Here is a 13,667-nt window from a genome sequence, read left to right as displayed (position 1 = left end):
TGTGAATATCTGCATTTTCTCCTGTGAAATGAAGGCTATCACAGCAGCTCCCAAAGCAGACTCCAAGGTGTAGCCTCATGTTTCATATTTATCCATATAATGAGATCCAAGGTAATTATCTAAAAATGCTGAAGGTAATATTTAAATGCAGGAGCATGAACTCTTAACGGTAATATTCAACTCAGTGACATAAGACTGTTATACATTACACAGACTTGTATGATTTACTTTTAGGACATGACTCTACAGAAGCCTAAATCCAAGCAAATTGAACTTCATCTGCCCACCCTTCTTCCTACGTGGGCCCATGTAACCAGCTGGTGAGCTTGTTAAAGGATCAAACCCAGCAACAATCATATCCTCCAAAAGATGGATGTTTAAGTGGGAACTGTTGAGAAGAAACTGATAACTGAGGCCATTAATGACTTTTTTCCTAACCATGGGCCAAATTCACAACAAGCTGTGGGTTCTTAAATAAGTACCAGTGTTTGGCTCCATCTCACAAATCATTAAATTTTACATAAGTTTCAGTGTTGTAAAGTAATTTCAGCTGTTACTAATAATGAGAGGAAACCTTAATGCTCAAAATCCCCTTAGAAAGATGTACACTGTGTAAGTGAGAAGTGGATTAAACACACCTTCCAGGGTCATTAAATTTATTCACCTTTTTTTTATGGGCTGGAAAGAAGGCATTAGATCAGTCATAATTATTCTCTAAAGCAAGATCTTCATAATATAGAAAGGGAAAGGGTTAATGTGATACCATTACAAGGAATTTACAGGTTTAGCATGATGAATGTTTCACTCATGTTGAAGGTGGCTTTGTTGTTATCCATGGAGAAAGGCTAACTTAATTCTCCGGTGATGAGGCTCTACTTCCATGATTAATGAACAAATTGCTGTTTTCACAAGGCCTCATAAGACAGCCAGTTGTTCCTCCTTGATTATTTAGGAGACCCTTAAGGCTTTCTTTGGGGACTTCATTATTTTCTATATTTCTAGAGAATGAAATAAGCAGAGCCCTAAAGGACATTTATGTATACATAAAGCAGAGTAAGTTATCCATCTAAGGGGAACCAAAATGAAACAGAGATGAAATCAGCAGCCACAGAATCACCACCCTTCAGTTTTCAACAATGTGAAGGACCTAGGTGTGATCTTTAAATTTACTTTTTTATCAGGATTTAAAAGTTCATAAGCATCAATGAATCAGTCAGGGTTAAATTAAAGAACAATTTGGTTTGATATGGGGGAAAAAAACTAACAGTGAACCTGATTTTCAGATTAGGAAATTGAACAGAACTAATTACAGCAATATTGATTTATTCCAGCTCAACATCAGAACCCCAAAGACTTCATAAAACACTTGATTTTGTTCCATCCTGTGCTTAACTAGGTGAATGACAATATTTAATTTTTTTATTGTTTGCTAATGTGCTGAGCTTCACATGCCAATATTCCCTTCCCTGACTACAGGCAAGGAGAACTGTGTGAACTTACAACTGATGCACAGATTTTTATTGTAGGAGTTTGTGTAGTCAGTTCTCAGCACATGTAAGTCAATGAAGCTCCACTGACTCACAATACACTTACAGTAATCTGTCCAACAATTTTGCATCTTAGCTTCAAGTGCATAAAGGGACTAATTTGATAAAGCAAAACAGAAATCTAACAGTTTGCACATTTTTTGTTGTTTTTTTTTGTAGATTCACTTTTTAATTTTATCTATATTTGATTAAGTGATGTGGGCATTAAAAAAAGGGATTGTATGAAGAAGAGTGTCTTCAAGGGGATTGCCATTCTAAATGGCCAACAAAGAGCTGGAAGTACTGCAGTACTGCTAGTTTTATATGATGCAGTGGAAAATTCATGGAAAGCAAGAAAATAGAGGTGGTCTTTAAACTCATCCTTCCACCTCTTGTCCACCAAGGGCAAAGATGAACACACATGTAGACCAAAAAGGAGGCATAAATGAGAGCATTTCTGTGCCAACAGGAACCCCACAATATCAGTAGAAGTAAGGCACTATGTTGTCCAAAGACATAAATCCAGATCATCTCTAACAGAGGGCTGTCAACCTAAATATTTGTTCACTATAATTTCCTCTCCAAAACCAGTTCCAAAAAAACCCCAAAACAATAAAAAAAAAAGCCAAATGAAGACCATTATCCACTTCTGCTGACATAAAGTTTATCATATAAACACCTCAGTGCATCTCATGGCTGAAATAAAAGAAAATCCAAGATCGTTGATAAATGTTGTTACATAGTCAACAGAGCTACCTTTTCTGTTAAAGGAAGAAGCTGTCTGCTGAATTTTATGCTCCATGGAAGTTCAAGTGTGCTGGGCACAATGTTCTAACGTGGGCTTTTCAGGCTCAAAATGATTCACAAACACTTTATGTTTTGTTTCAAGAAGTAGCTCTTATAGTCAAACACAGTGCTTGTAGAAGGTGGGAAGGAAACAGAAAACATTCTGGAGAGTTCCAGCACCTCTGAAAGAAAAGAAAAACTATTTTTCACTTTGTTTTGTTTGTTTTCCTTGTAAGAGGAGAATGTTTTAATCACCTGTAAAAATACAGTTCACTGGAGAGGAGATTAACAGTTCACTGGAGAGGAGATTAACATGAAACCAAGTAGGATTGGTGGCAACTGCCCAGCCTGCGTACACAGTATAATTAAAAGAAATCATAATATAGCTTTGTTATAATTTATCCTTCCATTTGTTAAGAAGGATTTCATGGAGATGTAATCCCACAGAAACTATGGCAAAGTTTTAATTAAGTTGGATAAAAGATGGATCGTTTTCTTGCTCCATGAAAATCTGAAAGTCTACTGCTTTTAGGACCAGCATTGGACTTAAATTACAATTTAGGAAGCTTTTTTTTTTTTCAAAAGAGATAGACAAGCAGGCACATAGGTTACTGACACATATTAGTGTCAGTCATACAAGTCTCCCATTTGATTTTAGGTAGAATTAGGACTTTACATCAATTCACCATGGCTTAAGCAAACTCCTCAATAAGACTTTTGATCATTCTAAAGCTGGGAAGGAAGGCACTCTTTTTTGCTTTTGGGTTTAGGTCTTGTCCAAACTGGCATGTTTTCCCCAAATATTTTAATTTTTGATGACTCATGGGGTTCTGACAAAACAACACGTTGCTGAAACGTGACAAAACCTGGTGTCTTAGAGAAAAAAAAGACTGCAAGGGCACTCAGTGAAGGACAGTCTCAATGTTTAGCAGTGATTTTAAAAAAGCAAGTGAGACTGAAGGCTAAATTAAAGTTGAATGAAGGATCCTTTACCAAATATTAAGGCTATTATAGGAGTAACTGCACTTGAGTTTGAACACTTTGTTCTATAAACTAAGTGTAAGAAATAAGAAAGTCCTGAGAAGGGCAACAGAAAAGATGAGAAACATAAGTTGCTTAAGTTGAACAGAAAGGTAGCAGGAAAGAAGTAAGTAATATAAAATATGTAAAAGATCAACCTGAAGCTTCTGTAAGTGTTTTGTTTCCTGCTCCATTTCAGAAATCTGAAATGGCAGGTGGTGTAGGCAGAGGGAGATGAGAGTTGTATTTAGGCACACAAATTCATACCAGGGTATTTTTTGAGACATACACATTTGAATGTTAAAAGAAAAATTATGATGATCTGTAAAAGTCACTCATTTTGACACACAAGCCACGTCTTTCACTGGGAACATTCTTTTAAAGAAATTAAAAGGCTTTCCTCATTCCATTTTAAAAACTAAGGCATGTTCTTAACATACAAAGATGGGGTTTTGTTTTTTACTTTTAAAAACTCTGTGATTTTTCTCATCCTAGGTTTATGCCCTCAGTGGGCTAACTCAAAATCCTCTCTTGTCTCAGGTGGCATTCCCCAGAGATTATGTGCATTTTTAGAGATATAGTTTCCTTACAGAAATCAAAACCAGTTGGTATCATACATCCCTGAAACTGCTGTAATTTTATATAGGAGGTATCATGGGCAGCTCTAGGGATAAGCAACAGAGTTGCTGAGGAAGCAGCAAATCTTCCTTGACTCTTCTCTCTCCTTGCAAGAGTATAGGAAAATCAGGTTAGATGCTGTGACTGATGGTACTGGAGGAGGACATTCAATAAATATAGGATGATAATTGCTTTTGGGGTGAGTGGGTTGAACGTGTACCAGAAAATGTTGCTGTTTTCACCCTTCTCATGTCCCTGTTGAGACATTTTGTTGTACCACTTTCTTCAGTTTCTCTACTTCTAGTGGTTTAGATCTGTCCTGAGCCTTGAGATGGTCAAATTCATTATTTTCTACCCTGATGAGAAGCATCAAACCAGGCCTCTACATGTCTTCTGTATGTCGAACTAATGTTGGCATAGCATGAATGTCGTTTTGTTAGGAGAAAGCTGCTGAAAACCCTTCAGGTAAGCACTCTCAAAACTGCCCTCTCTTTTAGGTCACTGCCAATTTGGTTTTGCTGGTTCTTTTCCTTTTAATGAGGAATAACTTGAACTTACAGTAGAAGCATTTGTTCTTTGCTAATCTGAAGCAACAACCAGTAAAATAAATAGAAGGACTTTCATCAACTTCATGAACTCTGGATTGAGCCCTCTATATGGAAAAACTCCATCACCTAAATTAATTTGGTCTCAGCAATGTCAAAAACTGAGAAGTCAGTTGGTCAGTGGGTGGAGGACTTGTGCTGCATCTCTCAGTAAGAAAATCTGGTGTGGGTGTAGGAGGAGAAAGTGGATTTTAGTGTCAAGAGCAAGACTTTTTTTAGACATGCAAACTTGAACAGTGACAGCACTCCTTTATTCCTTTTTAATGGCTCACACATCCTCAAGGCTAATGATGAAAACCTGGAGGTCAGCAACATCAGCTATTTTCCTGCCAGTCATGCTCCCACCTTCAAAAATGAATGTAGTGTATGTCAGTTTTCACTGATATTAGTTTTGAACTCAGATAATTGTATCACCATTGGTACAGAGGCACCCTGAAAAGAGAAATGCCAAATGCAACATTTTCCCTGCTGTAAATGGAGTCTGTCTGGTTTCAGAAGGCACTATCACAACAGGCTTCACTCACAAGTTCTCTCTGTAGCTATGACAGTGAAAATGGTTTCAAAATATAAAGCTTCAGGTTTTTTGTTTGTTTGTTTGTTTTTTTTAAATAAACCTTCATAATTTATGAGCTGTTTTGGGAAACACAACTCACGCCACCTCCACCATAGATGAAATTAAAAGCAATAAACTTTAAATGGGTGCATGTATTTACACTGTGCATGAATAACTCTCCAGGAAGGAACCTGCTGCTGCAGAAAGTAATTGAGGAAACATTTTGTAAGATTTGAAAAAAAGGTTAGGTAAGTTCAAAAAAAGTGTAGCAGTTTTGCAGTTGTGTTCTCTCAGTTAGGCAAAGGTTACAAGGCCTGATGGTTTTCTTGGTTAAAACATAAACCAAGCACCACCTTGATTTGAAAATGGGTCTCTTGTTATCCTGTGGGACATGATACTGAGTATTTTTTTGCAGACTGCTTTTCCACAGAAGGCCAAAGTCTTGTTACTGTGGCAGGTTGACCCTGTTTGGACACCAGGTGCCCACCAAAGCCTCTCTATCAGTTCTCCCATCAGCACAGGGGGACAGGGAATGGGGGCTGCTGTCAGTTCATCACACATTGTCTCTTCTGCTCCTTCCTCTTCAAGTGGAGGACTCTTCAAACTCTTTCACTCCTCCACTGTGGGCTCCTCTCTCTATAGGTACATGGGTCCTACCAGGAGCCTACTCCCCCATGGGCTTCCCATGGGGTCACAGCCTCCTTCAGGCATCCATTTGCACCAGTGTGAGGTCCTCCAGGTGGATCTCTGCTCCCCCATGGACCTCCCTGGGCTGCAGGACACAGCAGCCTCACCATGGTCTGCACCACGGGCTGCAGGGGAACCTCTGCTCTGACATCTGCAGCACCTCCCCACCCTCCTTCTTCACTGACCTGGGTGTCTGCAGGGCTGGTTCTCACACTTTCTCACCCCTCTTTGCAGGTGCAGTTGTGCAGGGTTTTTTTGTCCTGCTCTACCACCATCACTGATGAGCTCAACTTTGGCCAGTTTCAGGTTCATCTTGGAGCTGTCTGGCATTGGCTCTGTCAGACATGGGGGGAGCTTCCACCAACTTCTCACAGAAGCCCCCCCTGCTACCAAAACTTTATAGTTCTGTGCATCTGAAGTTGCAGGCCATCAAATCCACACAGTCCAGTACACCTGCTCATCCTTTTCCTCCTCCTGGCCAAGTCAGACACAGAGCTGATGAATGAAAGTCTAAAACAGGCTTCACTTCACTGAAGACATGCAGACACGGCCAGTGTGGGATCCATGCCCAAATCTGGTGTATCTAAACCAGAAAAATATATGTTCCATCATGATGATATATGGTCACTTTATAGAATCAAAAAGTCACAGGATCATTAAGACTGGAAAAGACCTCCAAGTCCAACCTTTAACCAAATACCACCATGTCCACTAAACCATATAATGAAATGCTATGTCTACTCATTTTTTGAACACTTCCAGTGATGGTGACTCCATCACTTCTCTGAAGAGCCTTTGCTCATCTCCTTCTCTCGTGTCCACATATATAAGATTAGATAAAACTTTTGGACATTTCCAATAGCTCATAACCTTTCTAAGTTAGAAATTTTACTTGATTTTGGAAATTAAAAGAATTTAAAGTAATTTGAAAGGCAAAAAAGGTTATGCTGGCCATCTGTAGCAATGCTGAAAATCTAGCTTTACGTTTGCATTTAAGAAATTGTCACCTCTGAGAACACAGTATATTGTTAGAAACTACCCACAAATCTCTTGTGGTGTTTTACAAAAAGCATTTTTCTGCTCTTTCAAATACTGAAGAGCAGCTGGGAGTGATTTAAAGTTTCCAACAGATTTCATGACAGACATGAAGCAACTGAAAAGAAATGGAAAACGACACCGGCAGTTTGTGATGGACATGGGAGTGAAAACCAGGACAATTCAGTGTGGTTAGGAACACTGAACCACTATCACTCAGAAAGTCCGATCCCAGTGAATTCACTACTTGGTTATCCTGTAGAAAAGCAAGTCAAACATGTACAACGGAGTGTTTGAGACAGGTCTTAGTTTCTGCTCCGAATACTGCAAGAGAGCATGTGGCATTTCTTGAACCAAGCCTTGGGGAATAGAAAGAAAAACAAAGATGACTTTGATGCACAAAACCAGCCATGGTAGAAATTGGGAAAATTGTGATTATGTATGGTCTTTGAGAAGACAGCACTTCTCTTTAATATGAGTTTTTATTAGGAGTAATGTGAAACAAAGGGATTGTTCCAGATTATAGTCTGTGCTGACTGATTATCTGCTGTGTGAGCCTTCAGTCACAGATAATGTGTCTAACAGCTTGGCTGTTAGACATGAGTCCCATCTCCCTCTTGTTCAGTAGCTGTTTTCCCCTCAAGCAGCTCATCTTTTTTGGCTGCTGGGGTTCCTTGGTGATACCTTATATAAATCACAGTAGGTGAAAGACTGAACATATTACTTGGATATTTGCTTAGGTTTTGACAGAGGCTGTGCAAAGAGTAGCAAATGCCAGCTGCTGGAAATGGCACTACATGTTGGAAGAAATACAGTTTTCTTAATTTCATTTTTCTTAAAAGCCTATGGAATGGGACATGAGGCTATTAGCCCAGACGTTAAAGTCCTTCTCTTAACTTGGATTAATTTAAAGTTTGATACTTGTTTGAAACAGTAACACTGGAAACCTTGTCTGTTTTACAGTTAATGGAGAAAACCATCCCACAACTCAGACATCCTCTGAAGCTTCCTGTATTTTCCTAATGATCAAAATATCACAGAATGGCTGAGGTTAGCAGACATCTCCTCATGCTCAAATGGTTTAACCTACACCAAGTTGCTAAGGTTTTGTCCAGTCGGGTTTTTAATATCTCCAAGGATATATAATATCTCCACAAACTCCCTGAGCAACATACTCCAGTGCTTGAGCACCCTGTTTCATGTATATCATTATACTGTGTAGAAATATAGGTTGATTAGGCTTTCAAATTATCGTTGGTGTTAAACATTTCAGGTAAGACAGGCTTAACATATGTGAAATACTGAATTCCTAAAAGCTATTAATACAAATTTCTGCTATAAATGTCTATGTGGTTTAAATACTTTTAATCAGGAAGTTAATGGGAAGAAATAATATTTGTCTCTAAACCAAATGTTTGCCTAGAAAAAAAAAAAGGAGTGTGTCTTGCTCATATTTCTTCCTGATTCTGCATACCCACATTCTTGTGTCCTTCCATACAGTTTCAGCTTTTACAACAAAAAAGGCTACTTCTTTTTATAAATTCTCTAATATAATTTGATTTTAAAGGTAGCAGATATACAACTACAACAAGAAAAAAAAAATCTTTAATTATTTTTTCTTAGTCTGCCCTTGTTTTTATCTTACAACCCGCTTGCTGTAAGGTGCTGGAGAAGGTCCAACAATGTGAACCATACATGGGGTGGGTTAACAAAATTCAACTGATACACTGACAGAGGATTCATGGTTCTTGTGGCAATTTGTGGCCCTTATGTAGCATGATGTGAGGTCTGGTTTTGCTCCACACTAAGCCGTAGGTTCTTCAGTCTGGAAAGGATCTCCAGAGGCTTTCTAGAAAATTCATTTTTATGAGATAAAATGTACCATATTTATATAATGTCTCACAGCTCCTTTCCTGGTCTGTTATAAAAACCTCTTGCAGAAGTGGCTGAAGGCTCTGTAACCAACTGTGAAAACATATTTTGTGCTTCACTAACCTTATGGATAAAAAGATTTTCTTAACATTCAATTTTCTTATGATTAAATTTTAATCTTTGTTATTGCAATTAAACATCCATTGCACTTGTCCTGACTGCCATAGCCAAGAACAGATTTTTCACTTGAAATTTGTAGCATCTTCCCATCTTTTTACTTTTATCAAGCACCGATCTCCCACTCTTCTTTTAGACCCTGTTTAATCTGGCTTTGCCTGGAGACTGTGGGATTTTATTGTTCTGATCACTGACATAGCTTTTCTTTGAAATTTATCTAATTGAACCCAATTACTTGATGGTTGTTGGGATCTGGACCATGGTGCATGTTGTTTATTCCTATTCTACAATGTTTTTTTATCTTTTGGGTGATTTTTTTCCTAGATGTTATTTATAAAAACTATTTTTTTTTATTCCTGCCTGAAATTTCGGCTCTATCTTACATGCTGAAATGATAACGGCTGAAATAATAGCCCTGCATGAATGTGTGTGATTATTATCATCCATCAGTCAGGCAGTAAAAAACTTTATTTCTTTTGGAGGTTTGAGGTTTATTCCTTCAGGTCACCCCAGCAGCTACTCATGAACCCTGTCCTCAGTTAGCAATAAGTCATAGTAGCCAGCCAGCTTGCACAGAGCAGAAAAACTGAGGTTTCTTAGGAAAGCTCTTCATAAATGATGGGCTGTGCTGAAGTGACCTCTCTCAGAACAAGCACCAGATGTAGGAATCAAATAGAAAACTTCCAAATATCAATTAGGATTAAAATATTTATATCTATCTGTAAGAAAAAAATATAGAAATCATTACAGTTGTCACTGTAAAAACTAAATTAACAAATTAACACTAAATGCTTTAAAAAAATAATGTTTACTTTTGGCAAAAGGATGCATAAGAATGGGAAACAATTTTTCATTCCCAAACCCATTGATTCTCATTTAACATCCCCACTATACACATCTATTGGCTTTGAAAATGATGCTACAGCTGCTAGAGATAAGTATGAATAACAGAGTCTTAATTATTGCAGCCTGGGTAGAATGAAGCAGAAAAATTTCCTACCATTCTTTAGTATTTTTTTTCTGTTACCTAAAGAAATTAACTGTAAAAACACATGTGTCATTAAGGAAGTGTTATTTAGATTTATGTATCACATTTCAAATTAGCCACTCTTCAGAGTATCTCAACCTAAATTGAATGATATAAAATTATATCCTTCATATACCTAAGAGAACATCAGTGTAACTCATTGCAATCAACAATCATCAAAAGAAGCTGCCCTCTTGCCCACACAAGCACAGATATCTCCCATGTAGTTGCCTGCTTTGATAATATCTTTACAGTTCCCACGAGTTTATTCTCACTACCTCTCTTAGAGAAAAAAAGGATGTGTTCTTTTATTCCTAGTTTAAGATGTACCCCTAGATATAGATACACTATGCAACTTGTTTAGGGGAATGGATGGAATTTATGGTAGGACAGGCTATTGATTTTATGTTTAGGGTTGCTGCTGCTAGAACTACAGTGTAACACTGAAAAATGATCTTAGCTGTTCTTTGAATTCCAACAGTCTCCATGGCCTGAGCTGTAATCCAGGGCATCTTTTTTTTTTCAAAAGCATGTGTGCAGACTGAGCTGAGGGCTGACTGTGAATTCCAATGCAACAAATTGTATCAGAGTCCTTTTAGAAAGAACTTTAGGAAGAACTACAGTCCTCTCTGCAAGGAAGAGCCCAAGTTATCTTCTCTCTGACACGAGAGCAAGAAGGGATATCTAAAGATCCCAGGCCCATTTAGGCTGAGGTGTGAAGAGTTACCTGTAGCTAAGACTTCTTTTTATAGGAAAAGCTATAGAGGTGCCCCAGAGAACCCCAAGATAAGCAGAAAAGTGGCTGTTTTAATCTTGAAGTCACCAGGAGCAAAAGGTGCATTTTGTACAATAACAGACTTCACAAAGATTATTGATTGCCCTATTCTCTCCCACATCCCCTTCTGTGATATTTGAAGGCAAAGAAATTTTTACCCTGAAGTTATCCATTTGAAGGAGGCTAAGATTTCCAGAATTGGACTTTAAAAGTAGGAAGCAAAACACCCACAGAGCTCAATACATAGAATAAATCGATATAGGAGATATTCCTTCCTATTATTGATCAAGTTACAAACAGGATTCTTCCTCTTACACCTACCTGGTCAAACTACACCTCTATATTACCTCCTTATTTATTCTCTACCTCTTTAATAATACTAACTCAGTCATTGTGCTGTCAAATTAAGAAGAATACATTTATTCTTACTCAGAAGGGGAAAAAAAGCATATCTTGACACTAAAGTAAGATGGATTTAGTCGATAAAGTCTTTACTTGGAGGTCACTTCTTTTCTCAAATCAACACTTGGCTTTATGAGGAAGTAAGAGATTATATTAGGCAATATTACTTAAAGTATATTTAATGAAACACTATTTATAGGCATGACTGTACTTGATGTTAATGATTTTGGTGTAATAATTATTCTATATTCCACTTTTGTGTCTTAATCCTCCAATTTACCGCAACCTGTAGCTCAAATTGTATGTTCTTCAGAACAAATGATGCCAAAGGCAAGGTTAAAGCAACATAATTAAGGCACAGATTTGTGTTTAAAAGCTATCAACTCTTCTAAATTCCCCTTTCCCTCTTACAACCTCCCCACATTATTTTCCTCACCTTTCTCCCGGGCAGTTATTGCATGATTGCTTTGGTGTACTTTTGTTTACAATGTGGGCTTGCTTCAAGGAAACGAGGGACTTTTCCTTTAAATATTGCTTTAAAGAATCTGTGAAGATTCTGCAGCTGCATTTGCTGGTTGAACAGTCTTTGATGGGACTGGGAAGGAGGGGAAGCCTCGTTACAGAAGTTGGAAAGCAAATCCACAGGACTTGGCTGGCCAGGCACAGCCTTTTGTTGGAGTGCACACAGCTGCGGAGTCCCCAGACACAAGGAAGTTTTTCTGAGGCAAGACGAAGAAAAGATAATATAAGCCTTGGGAGAGTTATTTGGCACTTCAACATAGAAGTGCTTGTACTTCCATCTGGGTCGTATGCAAAATTAGAGAAGCCAGAGCTATATCCTTCTCCTTGGGCTGCTGACAGGAGTTTGGCTCACACTTTAATGGGTTTTTTATATGTTTGCCAGAAGGTTAGAACCGCAAAACCTGTGCTGGAAATGGCAACCTATATTGCGCGTATGAGTTCATCCTGGCAGATGGAGGACAGAAAGTCAAACCAGTTCTTTCATGTCCTTTGAGTCTTGCAGTTATACCTCACAATGTTTCTACTCCTGAACACTTCCTAATCCTTTCTCAATGTTGTTTGCATTAGCTCTTTCTGCTCTTAACTAGGGGATTTTTTTCCAGCATAATTCATGCCTGGCCAAAGTTCTGCCCAAGTTTCTTGAGCAACCAGCTGCTTCTTTCACTTCAGCCTTCACTTGACAGGATTAGAATAAAAAGCCCACCCAATCAATCCACTGTGCTCTCTTCCAAATATTTTCAATATCAATGGGAGTTACTTCTTCAGTTAAAATCACATTCTATGCTGCTGATGGAACTAATGAAGATGCTGCAAGACAACACAATTCCATCCTGATATACTGGAGGGGTTCACAAGAGGTAAAAATGGATGGAGGCCCACTGATCTCAGTTGTCTCTATGTATGTGTGTCTGTCTGTGTGTCTGTGTGTCTGTGTGTCTGTGTGTATGCACAGACATGCATGTATATATAGAATTATGGAATCATAGAGTGGTTTGGGTTGGAAGGGACCTTAGTTCTGACCCTTGCTACAGACAGGGACACCTTCCACTAGACCAGGTTGCTCCAAGCCCCATCCAGCCTGGCCTTGAACACTTCCCGGGATAGGGCATCCTCAGCTTTCCTGGGAAACCTTTGCCAGTTCCTCACCACCCTCACAGTAATTAATTTTTTTCCCAATATCCAATCTCAATCTATCCCCCTTCAGCTTAAAGACATTCCCCTTTATCCTACTACTACATGCCCTCGTTAAAAGTCCCTCTCCAGCTCCCTTGTAGCCCTTCTAGGTATTGGAAGTCTTCTATAAGGTCTCCCTAGAGCCTTTTCTTCTCCAGTATGTATCTGTACTGTCTCCAGTGATGTGTAAGTTTTAGCAAGAAAAGGACTACTCACAGAATTTTCAGTGGTAGCATACATTTCTCTTTTCCATTTTCAGTGTCTAAATCATTATTCTCTAAGAGTAACTGTTCTGACTACATCCTTTACTCAGGTTTCTCAAACAACTGGGCAAAGGGCAAACTAAGGCATGACAGGAGATACTAGGAAAAAGAAGGGCTGAGTTTATTGTGCCAAAAATCTGAATATTCTCTCTTCTACTACTGTGGAAAAAAATCAGCTGACCTCTGTTAAACTCAGAATAACTTCTATAGTGCTCTTTAACACCACATAAAAAAAAAGGAAAAAAAAGTTATAAACTTGAAGGCAGATGTTAGTGCAGTGAGCATAAAGGAACTGTAATAAAGCCTTGATTTAGACAAGAGATTTTAAATATAAGATTTTTATTGTGTTGTCTGTTCTACTCAAATCATGCCAAATATTTTCACCTAATAGTTTCTGTTGTGAGTCACTGTGTATGTTTTCTTTCCACTCTTTCTTCCAAACTTCACTCTAGAGAGGGCAACAATTGTGGAAGAGCTGGTGATGGTGTCCATAAAGCTTCTTGTTGCTACGAATTAAAGTGTTCTCAGTGAGACAATGGGACTTTCAGAGACTTCAGTCAGCTGAGAATCACTTCCAGTATAACTGCTCATCAATTACCAGATCTTAAGCTTTGACTGATTCAATG

This window comes from Lepidothrix coronata, unplaced genomic scaffold (assembly GCF_001604755.1).
Source record: "Lepidothrix coronata isolate B3197 unplaced genomic scaffold, Lepidothrix_coronata-1.0 Scaffold20, whole genome shotgun sequence".
Taxonomy (NCBI): Eukaryota; Metazoa; Chordata; class Aves; order Passeriformes; family Pipridae; genus Lepidothrix; species Lepidothrix coronata.
Note: the sequence above shows the minus strand (reverse complement) of the source record.